The sequence below is a fragment of the Macaca nemestrina genome, chromosome 14, assembly GCF_043159975.1.
Source record: "Macaca nemestrina isolate mMacNem1 chromosome 14, mMacNem.hap1, whole genome shotgun sequence".
Lineage (NCBI taxonomy): Eukaryota > Metazoa > Chordata > Mammalia > Primates > Cercopithecidae > Macaca > Macaca nemestrina.
In genome coordinates this window covers 25,665,436-25,692,840 of record NC_092138.1, presented here as the reverse complement: position 1 = coordinate 25,692,840, position 27,405 = coordinate 25,665,436, and the positions used below count along the sequence as shown (strand labels likewise).

Below are 27,405 nucleotides of genomic sequence, written 5' to 3'. Positions count from 1 at the left end.
CACTGTCCAAAACCTGTAGGGAAAGGGGCTGTGGACAGATGATGAAGCAGCTCTTTTCACGAGGGCCTTGGAGGCACAGACGTATAGGCAGCCTGGCTGAAGGCCCAGTGACTGGATGGGACAGGTTGCAGAGTGAGTGTTCTCCCCACTGCAGGGGCCTGGCTATGCTACAGTGCAGGCTGCAAAGGGGGCATCCTAGGCACTAGGCAGAGCACCCTGGGTACAGACACTCAGGTGCCCACTGGGGTCTCAGGCAGGGCTGGTGGTGGAGACCGATGCTAAGGTGGTTTCCTGGCAGAGCAAGAGTGGAAAACCTGGCAAGTCTTGAGCACCTGAAAGATACTTCCTGCGATTGGTACTGAGCCCTGAGTTATGCAGATGAATGCAAGATGGTGAAATCTGGGTGACTGTCTTACTATCTGTCATGCGCTGAATTGTGTCCACCCCCTCAATTCAGATGTTGAAGTTCCCATCCAAGTACTAAGCAGGCCTGACCCTACTTAGCTTCTGGGATCAGACGAGATCGGGTGTGTTCAGGATGATATGTCCGGGACATACGTTGAAGTTCCAACTCCCAATACTTCGAAATTTGAAGCTAAAGCTTCAACAAAGATGATTAAGGTAAAATGAGGCCATTATGGTGGAGCCGTGGTCTAATATGACTGGTGTCCTTATAAGAAAAGATCAAGACACCAGGGATGTGTGCACACATAGAAAAAACACAGCGAGAACACAGCCTGCTGCAAGTCAAGGAGAGAAGCCTCAGGAGAAAACAAAACTGCCAACCCCCGATCTTGGATTTCCAGCCTCCAGAACTGTGAGAAAGTTAACTTTTGTGGTTTCAGTCACCCAGATTGTGATCTTTTGTGATGGCAGCCCCAGCAAACCAATATACTATCCTTAAGAAGATCTGTTTCATGTTCTGAGGCTGGTGAGGCCCGGGCATGAAGGCATGGTGAGGGCAACTTGGGCTAACCCCATTTGTAACTCTTACCATATGTATTTGAGCCAGGGAGTATCACTGTTTTGTAGAGCAGGAAATCAAGATTCAGAGAAGGTAAATAACTTGTCCAAGGCCACACAGCTTCTAAGTGATAAAGCCTGGTTTCAAATCCAGGTCTTTGTGACTCCCGAAATCATATTCCCAAATTCTGCCTATTTATTATCTCCCACACTGTCAACAGAGGTGCAATTTACCCACATACTAATCAGTACATGATAACAGGACTGGCACATCTGATATTGCTCTGATAATGCAAAGAAAATTGGTTCTTCATTTATAAATTGACTACAGTTGACTGTGAGGTAACATAAAATCCAGCAATATGTATTAGCAAAAGAATATTTGCTTTCTTAAAACACTTTTTACTACTCCTAAACAATTGCTGCTTAATGCCACAAGATGATCTTACTAAAATATGCAGAGTGGAGCTTGAGGAAGGAAATAGATAAATAGGCCCATTCCTGAGTATGTGTGTACTGGGCAAACAAGGGAGAAAAAGGACATGGGGCAAGCGATGAGGGGACGTCGGGATTCCTTTACGCTCCTCAAAGTCAGAGACTATGTCCTTATCACTGTCACATTCCTGACGGTCTCGGAATATATGCTCTTTCTAGGTATACTTGCTGGTTGACCGATGGAACAAATGAACAAGCAAATGAATGAATTCAGTCTTCTAATGAGAAGAAAAAAATTCTTAGGCCTTCAAAGACCTAAATTCATTAAAGCATTTTAGACTTCCCTAATTTGCTTTCTGTTCCATTTATCAAGTGAGATGAAGCTTCAGGGGAAGTAAAGAATCAACTGAAGAATTAAACCATAGACAAGCTGGGCAGAAAAGGCATTCTTGCCTGTATATCTGAACAGTATTTGATATGGGTTGGTATTCGTCCCCTCCAAATCTCATGTTGAAATGTAACCCCCAAGGTTGGGAGGTGGGACCTGGTAGGAGATATTTGGATCATGGGGGTGGATCCCTCATAAATAGCTTAATGCTCTCCTATTGGTGATGAGTGAGTTCCTGCTCTGAGTTCACACAAGAGCTGGTTGTTGAAAAGAGTATGGCACTTCTTCTCTCTGTCTCTTGCTCTTTCTCCTTTACCCCCTTCTTCCACGCAACATGCTGGCTTCCCTTTCACCTTTCCACCGTGAGTGTAAGCTTGTTGAGGTCCTCCCCAGGAACAGATGCCAGCACCATGCTTCCTGTACAGCCTGCAGAACCATGAGCCAATTAAACTTCTTATCATTATAAATTACCCAATCTCATGTATTCCTTTATAGCAATGCAAGAACAGACTAATATGATGCTAATGAGAATGTGTCTCCTTGTCACACCCTACAGTAATCAGAATAATCAGCTCCACGCCACTGCCTCAGGAGAGTGGAATGTATTTGTTTCAGGCATGTGTTCTTGGCCTGTATATGGTGAACTACAGAGACACCAATGGCTCAGAAGATGGAATACAGCAATAGTAAACATGGGCAGAAGTAATACTAATCTTGTAAGCCAAATGTAATTTCTTCAGGCTGCTGATTTTCAAGAACTGTCTTCAGAGCTTCTCTATTATTTCAATCATGCTAAAACTAATTATCTACTGAAGAAAATGCAACAGAGCCCCTGTCCCCACCTCAACCAAGAAAAGAGGCTAGTGAGGTTATAAACAGGGCAAAACAAAGCAAGATGTCCTAAAAATTTTCAGGACTTTACTTAAGTAAACACTTGAATATGCTTTCCTATAATAAAATGCAACTATTCGTGAACAATCTCCCTAGATTTTGATATAACACTGCAGGAAGAAGGAAAGTGTTTTATCTCTCTACCTTGGCTTATTATAATTATTTATTAGTGCCGTAGCAATAATACCTTGTTTTTCTTAGATGTTATTTATCAGTTAGTATGAAGAATACAATACTTTTTTTTTTTTTTTTTTTTTTGAGACTGAGTCTCACTCTATCGCCCAGGCTGGAGTGCAGTGGTATGATCTTGGCTCGCTGCAAACTTCACCTCCTGGTTCAAGCGATTCTCCTGTCTGAGCCTCCCAAGTAGCTGGGATTACAGGTGTCCGCCACCATGCTCAGCTAATTTTCGTATTTTTAGTAGAGATGGGGTTTCATCATGTTGGTCAGACTGGTCTCGAACTCCTGACCTCAAGTGATCCACTTGCCTCAGCTTCCCAAAGTGCTGGGATTACAGGCATGAGCCACGAGCCCAGCCTATAATGCCTCTGAACGAGTTACTTTGTGTTGCTATCCCCCACTAGTCTTTAGGGACAGAGAGCGTTCTAGTAATTGAATATTTTTAATAAATATTTTTCCATTTTTTTCCCAATAAACTCATCAAGTGATTACTTTTTAACTCCATCTGGGGAATTTTTAAGGGGCTTTCAATTACAATGTATGTTTCTATTTAATTTGCAAATGGAAGATACATCCGTCCTACTATCTGTTACTATTGTAAACACAGCTTTAAGTCTGAACAGTCCAATACTGATTAGAGGTTTTCAGCATTAAGCATTGGTTGTGGTTCTAAAGTTTAACAAATAACACAACACGTAATTCTCTGGCACGTCCAGCCTATTCATGTCATGCAGTTGAAGCCTCGCTCTATTCACGTGACAAGCAAACAGAATGCATGCTATAATCAATTGAGCAGGCTATGATTAACTTTGCACAGAGCCGTCCCCAAACTCCCTACAAACTCCACAGTGGTTCTTAAATAAAAATATGGCAAGGCATATTTCTCTAATGAAGAGAAAATTTCCAATTAAGAGCATCTGATGTTTCTTATTTTTTAGGTGATTATAAATCAAATTAGCACAGGGCCTGTTCACAGCTGTCCTATATTATTTTCCCTTGCTTCTCCTACACAAAGAAAGCATTTGTGAGGTGCTGTCCTCTATTTATTTACTTATTTATTTACTTATTTACTATTTACTTATTTATTTAGAGACGGAGTCTCACTCTTGTTGCCCAGGCTGGAGTTCAGTGGTACGATCTCGGCTCACTGCAATCTCTGCTTCCGCCTCCCTGGTTCAAGCGATTCTTCTGCCTCAGCCTCCTGAGTAGCTGGGATTATAGGCAGTCTCCACAACCAGCTAATTTTCGTCTTTTTTTTTTTTAGTAGAGATGGGGTTTCGCCATGTTGGCTAGGTTGGTCTCGAACTCCTGACCTCAAATGATCTGCCCACCTCAGCCTCCCAAAGTCTGGGGATTACAGGCGTAAGCCACCGCACCTGGCCAAGGTGCTGTCCTTTATAATGTGGTTGGGGTCATTAAATTAATTAATTGAGTAATAATGCAGAAAGCCCATTCCCATCATTTTAAATGCAGCACTATCCACCCATATTTGCAAAATAAGTGGATATCACAGTGATTTCCATGTTTCTTGAGTGGCTGCAGGTAGTTCTAGGAGAAGAAGAAAAACAAGAATTTGGATTTTTTTTTTCTTCCATGCTATGAATAACAATCAGCACAGAAAAAAATTCCTTTGGGATTCTTGGGGAACACTCTTCATGAGGACAGGATCCTCAGGTTCTTGGAATATAATTTTATCATTTACTTTTTGTTGAAAGAAAGACCAAACTTGACTGTCCTGCATTCCTGAACATTAATAATATACTTGAAGGCACATTGCAGAGTTGGATCTGGTAACAGCTCTATTAGATGGAACTAACAGCGCTGAAGTCAGGGCATCTTCACAAGCAAGTTCACTTTCTGTCTTCACTGATAGTAGACGTTCAAGTTGCAAATAGTTGGGATTGAGCAGCATTTCAGCTGCCTTCCTCTGACAGGCATTATCAACTCTCTGGTGCCCCTATATACCCAAAGGTCTAAGTGAGTCAATAATATTCAAAGCACTTCTACTCCGGTGAAAACACAACCATTCCGTGTGACTCCAACTCCAAACCACTTCATTCTAATGTTAGTGTTTTCATTATCAGCCCAAACAACATGCTGATGGTTATCGTTGGGCTAAAATGCTTCCTTCCCTGGGAAAACTTTATCAGACAAGTTAATAAGGTGATTAAGTATGAAGCAGATTGCTGCTCAAGGAGAACCTACCCAGGAGAGCCACTCCTACCCTCCAAAAAGAAATGGGAAGTTCATATGTTAGGGTATCACCAGATTAATTGAATTCCAAAACCTTAAATAATTTCCGGTGGTGTAGATGCTGTGCACTGTGCCCCACGATCTCTTTTTCAAGACTGAAGGATTTATTCCTCCAGATGTTTTTGGGAAGAATGCCAGCGGACAGTCTTCAGAGCTCCCCCAGCAAAGTCATACCCCTTCCTGGGGCAGTCAGCGTCCCATGATTGGTCCATGTGGAGTTGAAAGCTCTAGAAGTCTCTTCCTGACTCAGAACAACTCTGAAAGGTTGAGCCAGCTTCGGGGCTCCCTGAAGATTGACTTCAGGCCTGGATTTAGACAGTCTCAGGCACTACTTCTTTTCCTACCCAGTCCTGGCTTCTTCCCTCCCACAGGTTTTGATCCTGGGAACACTCTCTAATATACTATTTGCATACTAATCTCCATGCTGGAGTTTATTTCCCTGGGAACCCAACCTAAATATCTGGCTTCTCCTTTTCCTTGGGTTATACATACCTATACTTAGCTTTCTTGACATTGGAATTAGCCAGTGGAGAATGTGTTGATCATCTATACGTGTTTTTTTCTTATGTAATTTCTGAGGGCATAGATCTTGCCTACTTTGTTGTCTGTACCCTATGTAACATCTAGTGCCGTTAGAATTTAATACATGTTAACTGAATGGAAAAAGTTCCAAGGTAGGGTGCGGTGATGGGAGTAGAGAAAGCACATGTTTTTCCCATTAAGTGGTAAATGTCTAATTTTGGGTTAACTGGTAACTTCAGAGAACTGTGAGTGAGTTACGTTCACGGAGGCCTAGCATTTTGCATGGGCAAAATGCAGAAAATCCACATTAAGCAAAGCAAAATACATGCATTTTGTTTTCCTTTGGGTATGTTTGGGCTTTGGGAAGCAGATTTCTTGCAAATCAGTAAAGTAAAAGAGTTTGTTAATTTTGAGGTTCCTTATTTGAAGACATTTTTGAAAAATATTTTACTATTATCTGTTTTTCACTTCCTGTGTAGATTTTTATTTGTTTGCCTTTTTGGTTCCTGTTTAACCAACCCAAAGTTAGAAGTGGCTGAGAAAACTCTTGCTAGCAAGTAATGTTATTGCCAAATAAATAGACTTAGGGATAATGTCAGCCCTAGTTAATTGGGGTCACCCTGCCTCTTAAGATCTAGAGGAGATAGGCTCAACCCCCCATACCAAGACTTGTGGAAGTCCAACACATTCTTCAACAATTCTATGCATTGCCAGAGGGCTTACATTTCCATGTTCAGTTCTGGCTCCAAGCTCCTATTTTGCTGAATTTGTTGAGTTTAGAGATAATCTTTTCATTGCCTCTTGTGTTCCTTATTCTCTATCACCTCAATACAATGTTGATCCTGGCCGGCCAGCCAGCCTGCCTTCCTCTCCTGCTCATCCCTCTTCTTCTCCCCCATCCTCTCTCCTCTCTTCTCTCTCTCTCTCTCTTTCACATACACACACACACACACACACTCACACAGGCATTTTTATATGTAGTCAGCTTTGCTGGAGTTTGGGAAAGGTGAAAGTAGTTTGCATAAAATGTAAATAACATGAATACAATATTCATCATCCTTGTCCTTGTTCTTAAAAAACGAATCTTTCGTTCCTTTTCTGCCACAATTCGGGCTCCAGCCTCCCTCTCTTCCTTTTCCCCTCCTTTCTATGCCCACTCTCTTTTAAGAGAAGAAAAAATTCCTGTCATTCTCTTAGAGGGGACAACTTAGCCCTCGCAGAAACTTACTAGGTCATTTTGACTGCAAGTGACAGAAAACAAAGTTCAAGCTGCTTGTGCTTGACACAAGAGAATCTACGGAGTCTTGTAACTTAAAGTCCAAGGGTGGATCTTGTTTCAGGCGTGGGTACATAAGGGAGCTCGGCCGGGCGTGTCAGCAGATCTGATTTCTGTCTCAGAGTGTTGGCTCCACCCTTCCTGATTCTGGCTCGCTGTCTCAGCGAACCTCTTCTTGCTTTACATTGGGCCTACCCCTAGGCCTATCAGTGTGGGCTGGGAATGCAGCACGCTCATTGGCTTAGGCCTCGTTCCCATCATCCAACCCTGGCACCAGGAAGATGGGATTAGTGTGACTCAAACACGTGGAAAGGAGTGTTTCCTCCGAGGAAAACCAACTAAAGTACTACAGAAAGAGGAAATGCTGCAGAGACAGGCGGAAACAGTGCTGGCCAGCTCACGCCTGACCCACCCTCTTTGTAAGCACAGGGTCTGCCTCTGAAGAGCTAAGGACTTCCTGAAATTTAAACATTAGTGCTTTTATTTGCTTGTCCTGGTAAGACCGTAGGCAAAGACCATCCTCATACCCACTGACAGTTTAGAGTGGGAAAGTTAATTTTTGTAGATATTCTAAAATGCCCTGCAGGTACCAGAAATGTTCTATATCTTGACGGTAGGGGTTACACGGGGTATACATATGTTAAAATTCATCAAGCTGTACAGTTAAGGTTTGTGTGCTTTACTGCATATGTAGTTTAGTGTATAAGCTGTACCTCAGTTAATTTTATTTTGTAATTTCCTGCAAGATTAGCAGCAAACGTGCCTGTGATTTCGAGTGCAATACTCAAGCCCATGGTCTTTGGTTTGCCTTTATAGTAAGCCTTATTCGGCCAGAAGCCAAGAAATAGCCCAGTTGAGGTCACCAGGGTAGAAAACCCATGTGGGTTTGGGGTTAAGTCCTATTTTGTATTAATATGGGTATATTTGCCTGAAGTGTTTTCTGGAACATATATTTAATGTGTCTCCCTCAGATATTGAGTATATCGACACAGGAAACATTTAGAGACTGGGGATAGCCTGAGAGTCAATGTCTATAATTAAGGCTTCTAAACATTCCCCTAAATTATTCAGGTGAACATTACAGTAGTCCTTTCTTATCTGGGGGGATACCTTCCAAGCCCACCATTAGATGCCTGAAATCAGATTTTACCAAACCCTGTACATACTATGTTTTTCCTATACATACATAACAATTATAAAGTTTAATATATAAATTAGGCACAGTAAGAGATTAACAACAATAACTCATAGTAAAATTTAAACATTGCAACAACATACTGTAATAAAAGTTATGTAAGGCTGGCACAGTGGCTTATGGCTGTGAATCCCAACACTTTGGGAGGCAGAGGCGGGAGGATCCCTTGAGCCCAGGAGCCTGGGCAATTTGGCAAAAGTCCATCTCTACAAAAAATAAAACACTTAGCCAGTCATGGTGGCGCATGCCTGTGGTCCTAGTTACTCAGGGGCTGAGGCAGAAGGATTGCTTAAACCCAGGGGGTTGAGACTGCAGTGAACCATGTTTGTGCCACTGCACTCCACCGCGGGCAACAGAGCAAGACCATGTCTCAAAAAGAAAAAAAAAAAAAAAATTATACAAATGTCTCTCTCTTTCTTTCAGAATATCTTATTGTACTGTACTCATCTGTTTTCGGACCACAGTTGGCCTCAGTTAATGTGAAACTATTGTATTCAAGGCAGAAAGATAGTTTGCCTTCTACCATAAAATGGTGCTATTCAAAGTCATCATTCCTCAGTGAAACATCACATTTGACAGTCCTTTAGAGCAGATTATAATGGATTTAGAATTGGAAGATCCACATTCAAGTCGTGGCCTTGTCCTTTACTGGCTGTGTGGCTTTGAGCAAGTCACTTAATTGTGCCTGAGCTTCAGTTCCACATCTATAAAATGATGATGTGGTAGGTTCCTGTCTTTCAGGGCTGCTCTGCAATATGGAGATGACACATGTAAAGATCTTTTGTGAAATGGTAAAGTCTCATTATTATCCTGATCCCCCCTGCCCATTGCCTTTGAGAGCATTAATCACATATATATATTTTTTTAATCTTTTAATTGTCATTTTATAGCTCCCCACCGCAGCTGCCCCCCACCCTTCCCTTCGGTGACAACACAAAGTCTGCAGGCTTCAGGGGGACCAGGGAACAAAGCTGGGGCCTGGCAGCCCCACTATGCTGCCAGCCAGGGAGAACAAGTCACAATTACAAATTATCACAACAATTAGTGCCTGTACTTGGGGGATCTGCAAATTGAGGAGGCCCCAGCTCCTCATTGTATAGGGGTCTATTTGGCTGTGAACTTGCTCTGGAGACGATGATATTCCTTCAGCCTGAGGGAATTGATGTTGATGAACCCGGTGGCATCAATCGGCTCATAATCACCCTGCACGTTCATGCTCACCAGTTCCTCGTTGTAGAGAGACAGTGGGGACTCCCGGCTGAGGATGTACACCTGGCCCTTGAGGACGGACACCTGCACTTTCCCTTCCACTCGCTCCTGGGACTTGGCAATGCAGTGGTGGACAAATTCACACTCAGGGCTGTGCCAGAAACCGGTATACACCAGCTCAGCAAATTTCAAGCCCAGGCCTTGTTTGATTTTGCGCACTTCTCGGTCCATGGTGAAGGCCTTGATGTCTAAATGAGCGTGGTAAAGGATGGTGCCTGCTGGGGTCTCATAGATACCTCGGGACTTCATTCCAATGAAGCGGTTCTCCACGATGTCAATACGGCCCACACCATGCTTGCCCGCGACTTCGTTCAGGTACATGAAGAGCTCCAAGGAGGTCTGGTGAGTGGTGCCATCCTTGACGTTGGTCACCTTCACGGGGACCCCTTTTTTGAACTCGATCTCGAGAATGTCAGGGGTGTTGGGGGCTTTGGCCAGGTCCTGGGTCTTCGTGTAGAGACCTGGAGGCGCTTGGTTCTTGGGGTTCTCCAGGATTCCAGCCTCGTAGCTGATATGCATGAGGTTCTCGTCCATACTCCATGGGCTCTTGGGGGTGACCGGGATGGGAATCCCGTGTTGCTTTGCGTATTCCATCAGGTCATTGCAGCCCTTGAACCGGTTGTAGAATTCGGGCATCCTCCAGGGAGCAATGACCTTTATCTGGGGGGCCAGCGAGTAGCAGGTGAGCTCAAACCGGACCTGATCATTCCCCTTTCCCATGGCGCCATGGAACACATACTTGGCCCCCTCCCGCTGGGCGATTTCCACTTGTTTGCAGGCGATGCAAGGCCTGGCTAGAGAGGTGCCCAGGAGGTAGCCGTCCTCGTACAGTGCGCTGGACTGGATGGCCGGCCAGATGAACTCCTGCACAAACTCCCTGCTGACATCCTCAATGAACACCTTTTTGGCCCCAAGCTTCAGTGCCTTCTTCCTGGCTTCCTCGAAGTCTTCTTTCTGGCCAATGTTGGCCAGATAGGCAATGACGTCGTAGCCTTGTTCCTTCAGCCACACGAGGATGCACGAGGTGTCCAGGCCGCCACTGTAGGCCAGAACCACGGAGCCTTTGCTGGACATAGTGTCTGGGATTGGAGGTGTGAGTTCCTGGCGTCTGGAATCTGTCTTCACGGTGCAGTGAACCACTCGGGCTCGGGCAGCGGTGGCAGGCGGCAGAGCAGGGCCTAATCACATATTTTTAGTGCCTCTTTTGCATTTATCTTCTTAGGCAATCTCCTGAATGGATTTTTCACTCCATGATTACCTCTAAGGTTTAGTGATTCCCAGGAGTTTGTCCAGCAGCATCTTGCATGTTGCCAATACATCAGAACACCTTGCCTGAATTTCATCTTTCATCATTGTTTAGATGCTATCTTCATGTAACTTCATCTTGTCTCTCTGGATCTTTTGCAGTTCAATCTCCTAATTCGCCCTGCTTACCATATTCCCCTTTGGAATCTCATTATCGGCTGTTGCCAACCTCAGCAAAGGCAAAATTTCTTGATGTCTCTTCATCATCCTAAAAATAATTCATCATCCTAAAAATAATTTTAGGTTTATGTTTTAGATTCATGTACCTCCCCTTAACTAGAATGTAAAAATAATTTTAGGTTTGGTTAAACCAAGTAGTTGGGATTACAGGCATGTGCCATGACGCCTGGCTAATTTTTGTATTTTCAGTAGAGATGGAGTTTCCCCATGTTGGCCAGGCTGGTCTCAAGTGATCCATCTGCCTTGGCCTCCCAAGGTGCAGGAATTACAATTAATAGAAATTGTTCAAATATTTGAGAAATTAACTTTAACCTGGTATATGCTCTCTACATAAACCTAAAAATAATTTTAGGTTTGGTTAAACCTAATAATTTTTAACCAAACCTAAAATTATTTTTAGGTTTATGTAGAGAGCATATACCAGGTGAAAGTCACTATTTTAGGCACATTACTTGCATTTCTTATCTAATTTAATCTTCATCACCATTCCATTAGTTAACTATTGTTTTCTTTCTTCTACACATGTTGAATCAGGTTAACTTGTCCAAAATCACAGCAGGTAAAATGGAAGAGCCATACTGGAATAAAAATGCATTTAAATCCAAGCTGGGCATGGTGTAATTCCTGCACTTTGGGAGGCCAAGGCAAATGGATCACCTGAGACCAGCCTGGTCAACATGGGGAAACCCCATCTCTACTAAAAATACAAAAATTAGCCAGGTGTCACGGCGCATGCCTGTAATCCCAGCTACTTGGGAAGCTGAGGCAGGAGAATCGCTTGAACCCAGGAGAGGGAGGCTGCAGTGAGCCAAGATTGTGCCACTGCACTCCAGCCTAAGGGACAGGGTGAGACTCCGTCAAAAAAAAAAAAAAAAAAAAATCCAAAGCCTGGGCTTTTTCCATGAGATATTCTTCCGTGGCACTTCATTTTATAGAGTTTGGGTGAATCTCCAACCACGTAAAGATAAAGTTCTAAGCCTTGTTAGTTGAATATTGATTTGTTAGCCACATAGCTTGTGTTCAGGATTCATGTACCTCCCCTTAACTAGAATGTAAATTAGGGAGAAAGAGGGGTTGAACACATGGCTCAGGCCTGTAAGCCCAGCGCTTTGGGTTGAGGTAGGAGGATTGCTTGAGTTTAGGAGTTTGAGATCAGCCTGGGCGACATAGATAGACTCTGTCTCTACAAAACAAACAAACAAACAAACAAACAAAAACAGCCAGATGTGGTGGTGCACACCTGTGATCTCAGCTACCTGAGCCCAGGAGGTCAAGGCTATGGTGAACCATGATAGTGCCACTGCACTTCAACTTGGGCAACAGAGCAAGACCCTGTCTCTAGTGAATAAATAAAAATAAAATAATTAGGAAGAAAGGAATGAAGGAGGAAATGAAGGAAGGAGCAAAGGAAGGAAAATGGTCACTTTTCTGTTTCCATTGAGGATTGTTGAAGAATAATAATACCAGTCTTACATTGCTTCAGTAAGAAGCTCCATTGCTTTTTAGGAAGGTATCCCAGAAAATGGGTTACTCAATATAGGGATGGACCACCAAGGAATTAATAGAATTAATCTTAATGAAAATTATGAAGTTAATAGTCTACCGAAGACAAATAATTGCCACATTTTAGGACAATAGGAATCTGGACTCAAAAATCTTTTGGGAAACTATAATTTTATAATATAATTACTTATTTTAATATTAATTTAAATGTAGGCAAGTTGGAAACTATGAGAAAGCCATCTAAGTATGTCCTCACAGGAACACATCTGTTTTATAAGTCTGCAAACTCAAAGGACTAAAATGGCACAGTCATCAGCATGTTAACATGACTAAAATTATTGACATGTTGAGAGACATACAGGTGCTGATGTGTTAAATTAGCATATTGCTAGAAAAATATATGATTAAAAGTGGATATCAGAACTTTCCATCTTTATTCCTTTGGGAAAGCAGACATTGTTATTCACTCTCAAGTCAAAGATGACCCTGATCCTAGACTCAGAGGCACCACGGGAGTTTGCTGGATCAGGCAGTGACTCATATTTACCGTCCAAACTCTTCCCTGGTCTGAGCAACTCCCTGCATCAGCTTTCATGACCCTGCTGTTGAATCATGGCAGCCAACAAGCAACCACCACATTTCTGGGACCTTTTTTTAGCCCCTCTCACCTGTGGCTCCCCAGATCCATCACCTACGATTTACAAAATAGAACACACAAAGATCAAAGGTCAGCTTTGAAATATGAAAGCATTGTGTCCAAATGTTAAAAATAAAGTCAGCCACAAATCATGTTGGAAAGAAGTAGAATGTCATAAACACAAGAGATTACAAATCATAGTTCACAGCCTGGAGCTCCACAACCCTAGTAGAATTAACTTAAAAACAGCAACAACAACAAAGGTGATGACCACAAACAACACAGGTCCGAGATCTGAGGTTTGGCAGAAAAAAGCCAGATGTGTTCAGAGTTCAGTGGAAAAGGTCACGAGCCTAGACAGACTAGGTATCATAAGAATGTTTATTTTTTTTTATATTGGTAAACACTATATTTGTAACTGTTAGACTTTTTGCTTGTTTGGTTATTGAAGGTCATGCTAGGACGTGAGAGAATGAGCTATTTGGAGGACCCTAAAAATAAAATTCTACATGCTTAATTCAAGACATTCCTACCATGTTAGAGATAAAATACTGGAAATCTTAAAGAAGACAAGAATAAACTTGCATCAGGTTCTTCTGCTATCACTTTGCAAAGCTGAAATATCATTCAGAATTCTTTCAGTATATGATAGCACATCACTGGCACCAAAAAGAAGACCGATTTAAGTTAGATTTAAGTTATAACCACCAATCTAAATGCCAGCTTTCTTGGTCAACTGCAAAGCTAATAATGATTTAAAATATACTAATAACTATGTATCTTATTTTCTTGCAATAAAACGTAATTACAAAAAGTTAATGTTTATGAATCACACTGAGGTTCTCGGATGAGGTGATAAGCAAGTAAATAAATATTACATAAACAAATAATTACCTGAGCAATTAATGCCCCTCAAATTGTGGATTGTAAATTTGAGAATACTAATTGCTTTATGAGATGTTGGCTCACAGATAACACGGGAAGTAGTGCTGTGTAAAATGAAATCAACTCCCCTCCAACTTGACTTTGAAACCAAGTGAAAGAGAAAGAAGAAAATTAGGTTAATGTCTACCTATTTTTTGTTTTCACATATGATTGGGGACATTCTGAACACACAATGCCAATTCAATATGGTTGATTTAAGAACATGGAAAATTAAATGGTATGATCTTTTTCCTTTACATGTTCATATGCAGCCAATACATGAAAATAACTTTTAAATAGATTTAAAGTGTCTGATAGCCATTATAGGAAGAAAGAAATATATGTGGAAGTAATTTGTTCTTTGAATCATATTCAGATAAGATACAAATATTAAATACTACAAATATCCAAAAATGATATAGATATAAGCTGATTTTTGCAATTTTCTTTTTTTAGGTATAACATTTTAATCCTTTATAAATAGGAAGAAATATGGGAAAACAATGAAGAGCAGAAAATCACATTTCTAGTTGTCTTTTTAAACCATAGCTTTGAAAGGTCAAGATTCCAGATCATTTTGAAAGCTCAGAGAAGGCAAGAATCCAGTTTGCTATACAATAGAAAGCACTGAAGAATGTCATAGGCTTACTTTTTCTCCATTCAACATTTCTCTAGATACTCACCCATAACAATTAGGAGCAGATAAAAAAATTCTTTTCTAACTTGACTTCCTAATATCTTTTTTTTTTTTTTTTTTTTTTTTAGATGGAGTTTCTTTCTTGTTGCCCAGGCTGGAGTGCAGTGGTGCCATCTTGGCTCACTGCAACCTCCGCCTCCCAGGTTCAAGTGATTTTCCTGTCTCAGCCTCCTGAGTAGCTGGGATTACAGGCATGCACCGCCACACCCAGCTAATTTTGTATTTTTAGTAGAAATGGGGTTTCCCCATGTTGGTTAGGCTGGTCTCGAACTCCTGACCTCAAGTGATCTGCCTGCCTTGGCCTCCCAAAGTGCTGGGACTACATGGCCTCCCAAAGTGCTGGGACTACATGGCCTCCCAAAGTGCTGGGACTACAGGCGTAGGCCACCATGCCCCACTGGTAAAATATCTTAAATTACACTAGAATCAAAAGGTTATCCTTGTAGTCCGTCACAAAAACAACTCTGAATTTTATTAAGAGCCAAATGAGCTATGAATCTGAGTGCAGACCAAACACTAAGAAATTTGGTTCATTTGAGTAGCTTCTTTATACACACCTGCATTTTCTAAATTTTCTATAATGGACTTTTACAATCAGAGGAAAAAACAAAACAAAACAAACATTACATAAAGAAGTTTAGTTCAGATCTCAAACTTGCTCAGGGCCAATAGAAATGAGAGGATAAGCTGGGCGCAGTGGCTCATGCCTGTAATCCCAGCACTATGGAAGGCTGAGTGGATGGATCACTTGACGCCAGGAGTTCAAGACCAGCCTGGCCAACATGGTGAAACCTCATCTCTACTAAAATACAAAAATAAATAAATAAAATAATTAATTAATTAAAAAGCCAGGTGTGGTGGTGCATGCCCGTAATCCCAGCTACTTGGGAGGCTGAGGCGCAAGAATCCCTTGAACCCGGGAGGCAGAGGTTGCTGTGAGCTGAGATCGTACTACTGTACTCCAGACTGGGTGACTGAGTGAGACTCTGTCTCAAAAAAGAAATGACAGAATAGACTAGAGTTCATAGCGTAAGTTTTTGCAGAAGCACCACTGTGTGAGTCTGTATATGGCTTTAAGAACTGTTTCTTATGTTTTACAGCAAACATTGTGGATGATGTAAATGAACACTATTACTTCTTCCCATTTTATTTGTGAACACTGAAGGATGTGTGCACTTACGTAGTTTTCTTCTGCATGGTGGTTAAAAAATAAATTCTCCGTCAGTTTCACAAACAATGTGAAAGTTGTTTTACATAAATCTGAAGCTGAGTTTGCTCTGGACAGTGTTAAGCCATCTGAGAATTCTGCTAGGGGGAGATGTTCAGTACTATTAAAGTGAGCAAGGACGAACTTCTCAACTGAACATTGTTATTTTAGGGAGTTTAAAGAGAAGCAACACAGGCTCATAAGAATTAGAAGAGACTAAAGCCACAGAATGCAGTAGGCTCTCAGTTTAGTAGCAGTTCTCATTCGTGCAAGCTCTGTGACTCTGAAACATTCACTTAACCTCTGTAAGACTCTGTTTTCATTTATAAAATAATGATGATAACAATAGTACCTATTCAGAAGATAACTGAAAAGATTAAACTAGATAAGTTGCTTAGGACATCTATTAGCACGTGCAAAGTGCTCCAACAAATATTTACTCTTATAAAAACCTGTACTGTCTTCTCTGCTGACTTGACGGTGGTGTTACATGAAGAGCAGAGTCTGAACGTTGTTTTTAATTTTTATTTATTTATTTATTTATTTATTTATTTATTTATTTTTGAGACAGAGTTTTCACTCTTGATGCCCAGACTGGAGTGCAATGGCATGATCTTGGCTCACTGCAACCTCTGCCTCCCAGGTTCAAGTGATTCTCCTGCCTCAGCCTCCCAAGTAGTTGGGATTACAGGCATGCGCTACCACGCCGGCTAATTTTGTATTTTTAGTAGAGATGGTGTTCCACCAGGTTGGTCAGGCTGGTCTCAAACTCCTGACCTCAGGTGATCCACCCGCCTCGGCCTCCCAGAGTGCTGGGATTATAGGCATGAGCCACTCCCCGGCCTGAATGTTTTAAAATATCTTTACTATGTGGTATAGTAGGTTGGACATATCAGGTGCCCTTCTGTGCTAAGAGTATTATTTAGGATTAGAACCTTCAACCAGGTCCTAAAATGATGTCACCTAATTAGTTACTCATCCTAGGTGTGGCAAGTAGAACTTCCTAGTACAAATTGGAGAGAGCCTATGTTTGTGTTTAAGACACCTGTCTCAGTCTGTTCGGGCTGTTGTAACAAAATGCACACACTGGGTAGCTTATCAACAACAGAAACTTATTTCTCACAGTTATAGAGGCTGGAAAGGCCCAACTCAAGGAGCTGGCAGATTCAGTGTCTGGTGAGGGCCCTGCTTCCTGGCTTCTGGATGGCGCTTCTTGCTGTGTCCCCATAGGACGGAAGGGGCAAGGCAGCTCTCGGGAGCCTCCGTTATAAGGACACTAACCCCATTCATGAAGGATCTGCCCTCATGATTTAATCACCCCCCAAAGGGCCCACCTTCAGTTACTATCATGTGGGTGATTAGTTTCAACCTACGAATATTGGGGGACACAAACATTCAGACCATAGCAGTGCTAGATGGTGTTTCTACAGGAAAAATAGTGCTCCACTGGAGCATAAAAATCTATTTACAGGCCGGGCACGGTGGCTCACGCCTGTCATCCCAGCACTTTGGGAGGCCAAGGAGGGCAGATCATGAGGTCAGGAGTTTGAGACCAGCCTGGCCAGCATGGTGAAACCCCGTCTCTACTAAAAATACAAAAAGTTAGCTGGGCACAGTGGCGTGTGCCTGTAGTCCCAGCTCTTCAGGAGGCTGAGGCAGGGGAATCGCTTGAACCCAGGAGGCAGACATTCCAGCCTGGGCGAAAAAGCGAGACTCTGTTTAAAAAAAAAAAAGAAAAAAAAAGATGTATAATATTAATAATAAATAGTTCCTGAATGTTCACTTGGAGTCAAAGAACTGCTAACAACTAGGCCCACATTCTCACTGAATTCTCTCTACCACCTTATGCAGCAGATAATGTTTTAATCGTGGGAGAAAATGGGCTCAGAGAGGTGAAATAACTTGCTCACTGTTATATAACAAGTAGATGGTGGACTGGGCACTTCAGTGCCTCATCACTCCTTTGCAAGGGTTCTGAGCTGTGATTTTTGTGTGGTAAAGATGAGAGGCAGACAGCTGTTTATAGAACTGGAAAATACTTCTATCCTTCCTTGCTACCTGCACCCATCCCCCTTTCATCCACATTGTAGTTTTTGCCAAGTCAGTCCGTTAGGAGGGAAATATCCATTTAATTGGGGGAAGAGGGAGTATTAGCCTCATCCTTTTTCCTAAGTGGTGGGGGAAAAACCTCCACCAAGATAGAGAAGAACAAGAAGGAACAATTCAACCAGCAATTTTGTTCACTCAAGGGCAGAACAACCACGGTTACCCTAGAAGCAAATCCAGAGCTGCGGGACACTGGAGGACAAAACCAATCCTCAAGGGAAGCCAAGGAGAAGTCGTGCCTTCAAAAGGTGTCTGCCTTTTTTTTTTTTTTTTTTTTCTTTTTCACCCTCTCTCCTCTAACCTGTTTGTAACTGGGAAATGAAATAGTTTTGGTTTGCAAGCTGTCGCCAGGGAGTGGAGCAAGACTTTGTAATAAACAAGAGCAAATGCCAGAGCCCCCAGCAAGCCTCTCCAAGGCCAGACTGCCAAGAAAAGCTGGCCGTGTGACAGCAGAGTTCATTCGCGTGGCCGGTGGTCACTGAGGAGCGACCATGGGGAGGATGGCCAGGTGGGGCACCCCCCAGGCTCACCTTGGGGAAGAGTACAGCCTCCTATTAGTGAGCTGTGTGGGCTGTTAAAATTCCCCCAGGCTGAGTGTTTCAGGAAGCACCATAAATAAATAAAATTGTCTGTGCGTGCACGCGCGCGCGTGTGTGTGTGTGTGTGTGTGTGTGTGTGTGCAATTCTCTAGAGGAAACATCTAGAGCTTTCACCAAATTCCCAAGAGCCCTCGACCCTTACAGCAGAAACCAAACTCAGAATTAGCACATGCTTGGGTCTTCTGGAAAAGAACACCAAGCTCACCACTTTTATTTCTGGAGCAACTGAGCCTAGGCTGTCAGCCCACTCTCCTCTTACAAAACCTGTAGGCACTTAAGAGACCACAGGGGGAAAAAAAAGAACTCAACTCTTTTTCTAATCTAAACCTAATCCTTCTTAAACCTTGCCTGACCCAGGTTACCAGGAATCCTGCCAGTGCCAAATGATATGATGTTTATTCAGCTCATGTCTTAGCCCGCTGCTCCTGAGCCACAGAAATCAAAGAGGAACGTTCAGCCACCACCTGCTGATGAATGTGTAAACAAAGGGGTAGTCAAGACTGAGGAGGACCAGCTTTTGAGGACAATCCCTACGTGTTGCTCCAGCTCAAATAAGGGCACGGCTCCTAAGGAACAGGCTTGAGACATGCACAAGTGTTGTGCCAAGTAGTTCGGGAGCGTGGTACAGCTGTTCCCAATGTGCCCTTTACCTCCTGTTGCCTCTTCAAACCACAATAGGGTGTGGATGACACAGTGCCCCTGCTTCCAGAAGAAACTGGGAAAGTTACAACTCATTAACCAGTTAGGTTAGTGTTGGAACAGTGCTTGCCGCATTATTCTGAGAAGTCTCAGATCTGTGAGGGTGACATGGAGCTCAGAACACATGGCCTGACCCCATGTCAGGTTTTACTGGAGTAGTTGTTTTGATCTGTCTTACATCTGGGGAATCTGCACGAGATTTCGGGGGATGAGGGCCAGTTCCCTTGCTAAAACTCAGAATGTTAAAAAAACAAAAACAAACAAAAAAAACTCCCTTGTACTATTGAACTTGGTACATCTTTCCCTGAAAGGAGCTAAAGTGAAATATCTTATAGATCCTGACATGCAGTGAGCTGGGGTTATTTCCAATTTTCTCTGCTTCTTGTCTCTGAACAAATGCCTCCTTATAATTCTTCCTATGTGTGTTTGACAGCATTGTTCTCTGAGTAATAGTAACCATGAGAAGAATAGCTAACATTTATTCCATGCCTATTGTGTGCCTTGCCACATGCTGGGCACCTTATGTGCCCTTATCCTACCGGACCCTGCTGCAGCCCTGTGAGTGAATGTTCCCTCTCTTCAGCTCTCAGGTGATGCAAAAACAACAACAGCAACAACAACAACAACATCCACAACAGCAACTTCTTCAGTTCGTTTAGCTGGTAAATGCTGGACTCAGAACTGCAACCCAGGCAGTAACTCAGAGGTTGAGTTAACTTGATGTATAATGTCACCTCTAATGTTTACTGAACAAGAGAGCTGTGTGCAAATGAGAGGTAAATTATTTTTGCATCTTGAAAAGGAATATGCTTAATAGAGAAAATGTGAAGTTTAAAAAAAGAAAATAACGGAAGAAAAAATTACCCATGATTTCCCAACTCCAAGACCACCAACTGTTAACGTATTAATGTTTGGCCGTATTTCCTCCCAGTCTATTTTTATGCATAATTTTTAGCCCTGCATATTTAAAACAGCTGTGATTGCCTGTGCATATTTTATTTGGCTTTTGTCACTCTGTATGACAGTATAATGTATGATGATGTTTTTCATAATATTTCACATTCTCTATAATTTTTACAGGCTAAATGTTAGTCTTTTAAGTGGAGTAATTCAGGTTGACAAACACTTGTTGAGCACCTAATATGTCCCAGACCCTGTGCTCCACCCTGGGAACACACAGATGTAAAAAATTCTGTTCTGTTCTTCAAGAACTAGCAGTCTAATGTAGAGCAAAGAAGGTAACTAGATAACTATGTAGTTATAATAATAGCTACCACTGGCTGGGCATAGTGGCTCACACCTGTAATCCCAGCACTTTGGGAGGCTGATGCAGGCAGATCACCTGAAGTCTGGAGTTCGAGACCAGGCTGGCTAACATGGTAAAACCACGTCTCTACTAAAATACAAAAATTAGCCAGGTGTGGTGGCAGGTGACTATGATCCCAGTTACTCGGGAGGCTGAGGCAGGAGAATTGCTTGAACCCAGGAGGCAGAGGTTGCAGTGAGTTGAGATCATGCTGCTGCGTTCCAGCCAGACTCCATCAAAAATAATAATAATAGTAATAGCTACCACTACTGAACATATATGATGTTCCAAGCACCATTCACATGTATGAACTCACTGAATCCTCAGAGCAACCTTATGAGTAGGGATCATCACTCTGTTCTTTTTAATAGCTGTTGAGACTGAGGCACGCCTTGCTAATAAGATGGCATTGCCCGGTATGAAAGGTAGAGTAACTGCTCCCTGAAGATGTCCACCTTCTAATCCCCAGTACCTGCAAATATTACCTTGCGTCGAAATTAGCTGTAAAGTAACATGGTAAAAATGGAATATTATCTGACATGGAAAAAGGGGATTTTGCAGGTATGATTAAGTTAAGAATCTTTATTTTTTATTTTTTTATTTTTATTTTTTAGATGGAGTCTCACCCTGTCGCCCAGGCTGAAGTGCAGTGGCCCAATCTTAGCTCACTGCAACTTCCACCTCCCAGGTTCAAGAGATTCTCCTGCCTCAGTCCCCCGAGTAGTTGGAACTGCAGGTGCATGCCACCACGCCTGGCTCATTTTTATATTTTTAGTAGAGATGGGGTTTCACTATGTTGGCCAGGCTGGTCTTGAACTCCTGACCTCAGGTGATCCGCCCACCTTGGCCTCCCAAAGTGCTGGGATTACAGGTGTGAGTCGCCACACTCAGCCTAAGTTTAAAATCTTGAAAGAGGAAGATTATCCTGGGTGATCTGGGTAGGCCCAGTGTCGAGGAGAGTCCTTACAAGAGGTAAATAGCAATGTCAGAGTCAGAAAAGGGAATGTGATGATGAGAACAGAGAAAGAGAGAGAGAGGAAGGGCAGAGGGGAAGGAAAGAGAGGCTTGATGCCACACTGCTGACCTTGAAGACTGAGGAAAGGACCATGAGCCAAGGAATGCAGGCAGCCTTCAGAAGCTGGAAATGAATTCCCCTCTGGAGCCTTCAGAAAGAACAGAGTTCTGCTGATGCTTTGATTTTAGGACTTTTGACTTCTAAATTTGTGTTGTTTTAAGCTATGAAGTTTGTGGTAATTTGTTATAACAGCAACAGAAAATAAATACACGAAGATTAAAACCCAGGCAGTTTGATGATAATGCCATCATTCTTAACTATGGTCATATACGAGGTTATTAGCTATGTCCAGGTTGCTATGTGAACCTAGGAAAGAACACTTAACAGAGAGATAGGGAAGGACAGTTAGTGTTAGTAAGATGGCAATCTGGCTCTCTTAAGCGGGGCAGAAGTTACGGAGGCAGTAAAGGAAGGAAGGATAAGGAATTGAATTAACATAGAAAGTTAGTGACTTAAACACAAATGTATTCTCTCACAGTTCCAGAGGTTGGAAGTCTGAAATCAGTCTTATGAGACGAAAATCAAAATATTAGCAGGGCTGGTTCCTTCTGGAGGCTCTGAGGGGAGAATCCATTTCCTTGTATTCTTTCAACTTTTAGTTGCCACCTATATTCCTTGGCTTGTGGCCTCATCTACATCTTCAAAGCACATCTTTCCAAACTCGACTTCTGTCCTCCTATCACCCTCTCCACTCTGACTCCTTCTACCTTCCTCTTAGAAGCACTGTCGTGATTCTCTTGGGCACACCTGCGTAACCCAGGCTCATCTCCTTATCTCAGATCCTTAACTCAATCACATCTGCACAGTGCTTTTGCCATGTGAGGTAATGTCCGCAGGTTCTGTGAGTTAGGATGTGGACATGTTTGTGGGCCCATTATTCAGTCTACCACTAGGGCAAAATTACCCCATGTTGAAAACTACTGCCACAGAAGAATGGGGTCAGATAAGCTAGATTTGAGTCCCAGCTGCACTTACCTGCTAGCTGTGTGACATCAGTTTTCTGTTTTTTCTTTTTGTTTTCGTTTGGGGGGGTGGGGGTGACAGAGTCTTCCCCTGTCACCCAAGCTGGAGTGCAGTGGCGAGATCTTGGCTTACTGCAACCTCTGCCTCCCAGGTTAAAGCAAGGCTCCTGTCTCAGCCTCCTGAGTAGCTGGGACCACAGGCGCGCGCCACCACACCTGGCTAATGTTTGTATTTTTAGTAGATATGGGGTTTCACCATATTGGCCAGGCTGGTCTCAAACTCCTGACCTCAGGTGAACCACCTGTCTTGGCCTCCCAAAGTGCTGGGATTACTGACGTGAGCCACCACACCCAGCCAACATCAGTTTCTCATCTGTAAAATGGGGCTAGTAGTAGTACTTACCCCATGGAATTTTTTTTTTTTTTTTTTGAGAAATAAATGAGATAAAGCACACAAAGTCAAGCAGTTATCAAAGTTCTTGTGATATGGTTCTTAACACTTGTTACCTATTGAAAGTAGAAGAAAGTTACATCTAGGATTTGTAAATGTGTGGATTAACTTCATGGACAAATGTAGAAAATGACAGTAGTCTCTAAGGAGCAAGTCCCTGGCTAACTTGGAGTAAATAGCACAATCATAATTGTTTAATTATGAACATGCTCTAATTCTCATGCCATTCTTGTGAGGTATGTGCAGTCACACAAGAATTTCTCCAATGAGTTTTTATATATTTATGGGAATGTACTAAAAGTTTCTATTTTATGCTTTTTACATGTAGTAACTCATTTAATGCTCACAACTACTCTGAGACATCGATAATATTGTTATTCCCATTTTACAGATGAAGAAACTAGGGCACAGAGAGATTCGAGTTGTCTCCCAAGTTCACATAGCACCAGTGACAGAGGTGAGATTGAAATCAGGCAGCCTCTGTCTAGAGTTCCCTTCCTAACCTCCATTCTACACAGCTTTCAAAGGTCCAGCCCTTCCCTCAAATCAAGTTTCTTACTTAGACTAGGGTTTGATTCATATTTACTCACTGGGAATAGAGTTGGTTAAACAGAATGAGAGAACAGGAAAGTCTTTCAAAATGATGCCTCTGTCTGCTTACATTGTCTGTTACTTTAACAACTTCGGGATTCTTGGAGCAAGTAAAGAACCAAATATAAAGACTGCTTTGTGGGAGGTAGCTTGGATCCTTCGTCAGTTTTTCCCCCCCCCAACTCCTGAGTTCCACTGGAGACACAGATTCTCTGGGGTAAGATTAGCGGATTTGTATTTTAACAGACCCCTGACAGTTCTTCTCTATGCTAAAGTTTGAGAACACTGCTTCCAGCATTTCTAATCTCATCTCCAATTCATCAGGGAGCTGTTTCCTCCTTCGTGAAAAAATCTTCAACTTAATGATAGCTACCCAGGCCTGCCTTATTAGCTAAAGGGGGCATAGAGACTTAACTCTCAGTGGTTGACAATTATTGTAAAGTAATTCTTGCCATTATTTTTCTCCCCTAAGGGTCAACTTAGCAGCAAAGGGCATACTATTAACCAATTGAAAGGATAATAACAAAACTAACAACCAAGTTTGCTTTTGATAGGTAGAATTGGCTGCCTATAAGGTGTGACATGAAAGTCGAAGGAAGGCTCACTTTTGCAAATCTCTTTCCCACTGTTCTGCCGGGGGGAAGCAATTTTTTGGTTTGGGTTTTCCTAAATTCCAAATATGTTACCTAGCAGGAGTGATAAGTTATACATTAAACTGCTATGATTCAACAACAGCTTAAAGAAGATTGCAAAATTAGCTCTCAGGTTACTTAGCAAATAACCAATTAAGGTTTTGAGAGGATAATATATTCAGGATGGGTAAATTTAGGTGGGTAGAAAAAGGCTGGGCAAAGTCAAGAACATAGGCTGCTACCAAAGGCCAAATGGCTATACTGGACCAGCATATCTTCTTCTGCTATTTCCTTTATGCCCCTGAGGGTTCTTCTGAAGCAGGAGTTGGCAAACTGTTTCTTTTCTTTTTCTTTTGAGACAGAGTCTCACTCTGTTTCCCAGGCTGCAGTGTGGTGGCACGATCTCAGCGCACTGCAGCCTCTGCCTCCGGGACTCAAGTGATCCTCACGCCTCAGCCACCCGAGTAGTTGGGACCACAGGTGCGCACCACCACACCTGACTAACTTTTTGTATTCTTGGTAGAGACAAGGTTTCACTATGTTGCCTAGGCTGGTCTCAAACTCGTGAGCTCAAGTGATCTGCCTACCTTGGCCTCCCAAAGTTCTGGGATTACAGGTGTGAGCCACCACACCTGGCCACAAACTTTTTCTATAAAGAACCAGATAGAGGCTGGATGTGGTGGCTCACGCCTATAATCCCAACACTTTTGGAGGCTGAGTCAGATGGATCACCTGAGGTCAGGAGTTCAAAACCAGCCTTGACCAATATGGTGAAACCCCGTCTCTACCAAAAATACAAAAATTGGCTGGGCATCGTAGCATCTGCCTGTAATCCCAGCTACTAGGGAGACTGAGGCAAGAGAATCGCTTGAACCTGGGAGGCGTAAGTTGCAGTGAGTCGAGATTGCACCATTGCACTCCAGACTGGGCAACAAGAGGGAAACTCCATCTAAAAAACAAAAACAAAAACCCAGGTAGAAAATATTTTAGGCTCTTCAGTCATGTGGTCTCTGTCGCAACCGCTCAACTCTGCCATTGTCATGTGAAAGCAGCCATGGACAATATGTAAACAAAAGAGTATGGCTGTGCTTAGTTATGAATCCTAATATTTGAATTTAATATAATTTTCATGTTATAAATTTTTAATTATCTTTCGTTTTTTCTCAACCATTTAACAATATAAAAATTATTCTTAGTTCAGGGTGCATATAAAAATAGATGGTGGGCTGGATGGGTCAATGTATTGATCCCTGTTCCAAAGCAAAATCAATTTACTATTTTCAATACATACTCCATGCTATCCTACTTCTTTACATGTGCTCTCATTATTCCTTCCACTCATGTAGAAGGAGCCCTACACACCCCAACCTACATGCCCATATGTACCCATCACCTGGTTCAATTACTAGCTTATTTTCAAAGTAAACTCTCATCCTCTAAGTGCCTTCATCTATACTTCTCTGATGGCCTTGATCATGGCAGATTTGTATTACTTTGTGGTCTGTGATTTTTTAAAATTGTATTTGTTTGTTTATTTATTTATTTATTTTTGAGATGGAGTCTTGCTGTGTTGCCCAGGCTGGAGTACAGTGGCATGATCTCTTCTCACTGCAGCCTCTACTTCATGAGTTCAAGTGATTCTCTTGCCTCAGTCTCCTGAGTAGCTGGGACTACAGGCACACACCACCGTGCCCAGCTAATTTTTGTATTTTTAGTAGAGATGGAGTTTCACTATGTTGGTCAAGCTGGTCTCGAACTCCTGACCTCGTGATCCACCCGCCTTGGCCTCCCAACATGCTGGGATTACAAGTGTGAGCCACTGTGCTCGGCCAGGATGTTTTATTTTTATATCCTCCATGGCACCGAGCCTAACAAAGTTAGCACTCTTAAATGTGTCCTAAGTCAAGGAAGAACCATCAGCATTTAGGAAACAGCGTAATGATTGTAACCAGCCAAGAGTGGAATGAAAGTAGTTAAAAAAGAAGTGAAAAGGTTACTAAACACCTATAGTGGGTTGAATGACAGCCTTCCAAAAGATAGGTCCTTGTTCTAAAACCTGAACCCAGCCAGGCGTAGTGGCTCACGCCTGTAATCCCAGCACTTTTGTAGGCCAAGGCAGGTGGATCACGAAGTCAGGAGTTCAAGACCAGCCTGTCTAATGTAGTGAAGCCCTGTCTCTGCTAAAAATACAAAAATTAGCTGGGCATGGTGGCGTAGTCCCAGCTACTCGGGAACGAGGCAGGAGAATTGCTTGAACCTGGGAGGCGGAGGTTGTGGTGAGCCAAGATCCTGCCACTGCACTCCAGCCTGGGCAACACAGTGAGACTCTGCTCAAAAAATAGATAAATGAATAAATAAATAAAACCTGGACCCTGTGAATATGATCTTATTTGGAAAAAGGGTCTTTGCAGAAGAAAGTAAGTTAAGGATCTTAAGGTGGGATCATCCTGGACTACCAAAGTGGGCCCTAAATCCAATGATAAGTGTCCTTAGAAGAGACAGAAGAGAAGACACACAGAGAAGGCCATGTGGAAATGGAGGCAGAGATTGGAGGGATACAGGCACCTGGAATGCAGAGGGAGTGAATTCCTGCCAACACATACATTTCAGACTTCTGAGCCCCAGACTGTGAAGAATAGATTTCCATTGTTTTAAGCCACTCAGTTTGTGGACATTTGTTACAGAAGCCCTAGGAAGTTAATACAACCCTCACCACCTGCTTTCCCAAGTTGTGTTAACAAATATATAATATTTATTTAGCACTTGTTACATGCAGCTTTAAATAGATAATTATATTAAACTTTCACAATAATCTTATAAAAGAGGCATTATTATTATTCCATGTACAGATGAAGAAACTGACATCTGGAGAAGTTGAAGTAATTTGCACAAAGATTCACTTGGCTAGTCAGTGATGAAACCAGAATTGAACCCAAGCTATCTGATTCCAGTCCTCTTCTCTTTTTTTTATTTTTAAAATTTTGTATATATATATATTTTTATTATATATATATATTTTTATTATACCTTAAGTTCCAGGGTACATGTGCACAATATGCAGGTTTGTTACACATGTACACATGTGCCATGTTGGTGTGCTGCACCCATTAACTTGTCATTTACATTAGGTATTCCTCCTAATTCTATCCCTCCTCCCTT

General features: G+C 42.3%; 1 long non-coding RNA gene and 1 pseudogene across 1 annotated transcript; one reads left to right on the top strand and one right to left on the bottom strand.

The window, feature by feature from the left end:
- Positions 1-7,266: 7,266 nt before the first annotated feature.
- Positions 7,267-18,569, top strand: LOC105498670 (uncharacterized). The gene is made up of 2 exons (XR_011613044.1): positions 7,267-7,459; positions 18,080-18,569. It is a non-coding gene; the product is annotated as an uncharacterized lncRNA (long non-coding RNA).
- LOC105498669 (argininosuccinate synthase pseudogene) lies at positions 9,020-10,543 on the bottom strand (annotated as a pseudogene).
- Positions 18,570-27,405: the final 8,836 nt, after the last annotated feature.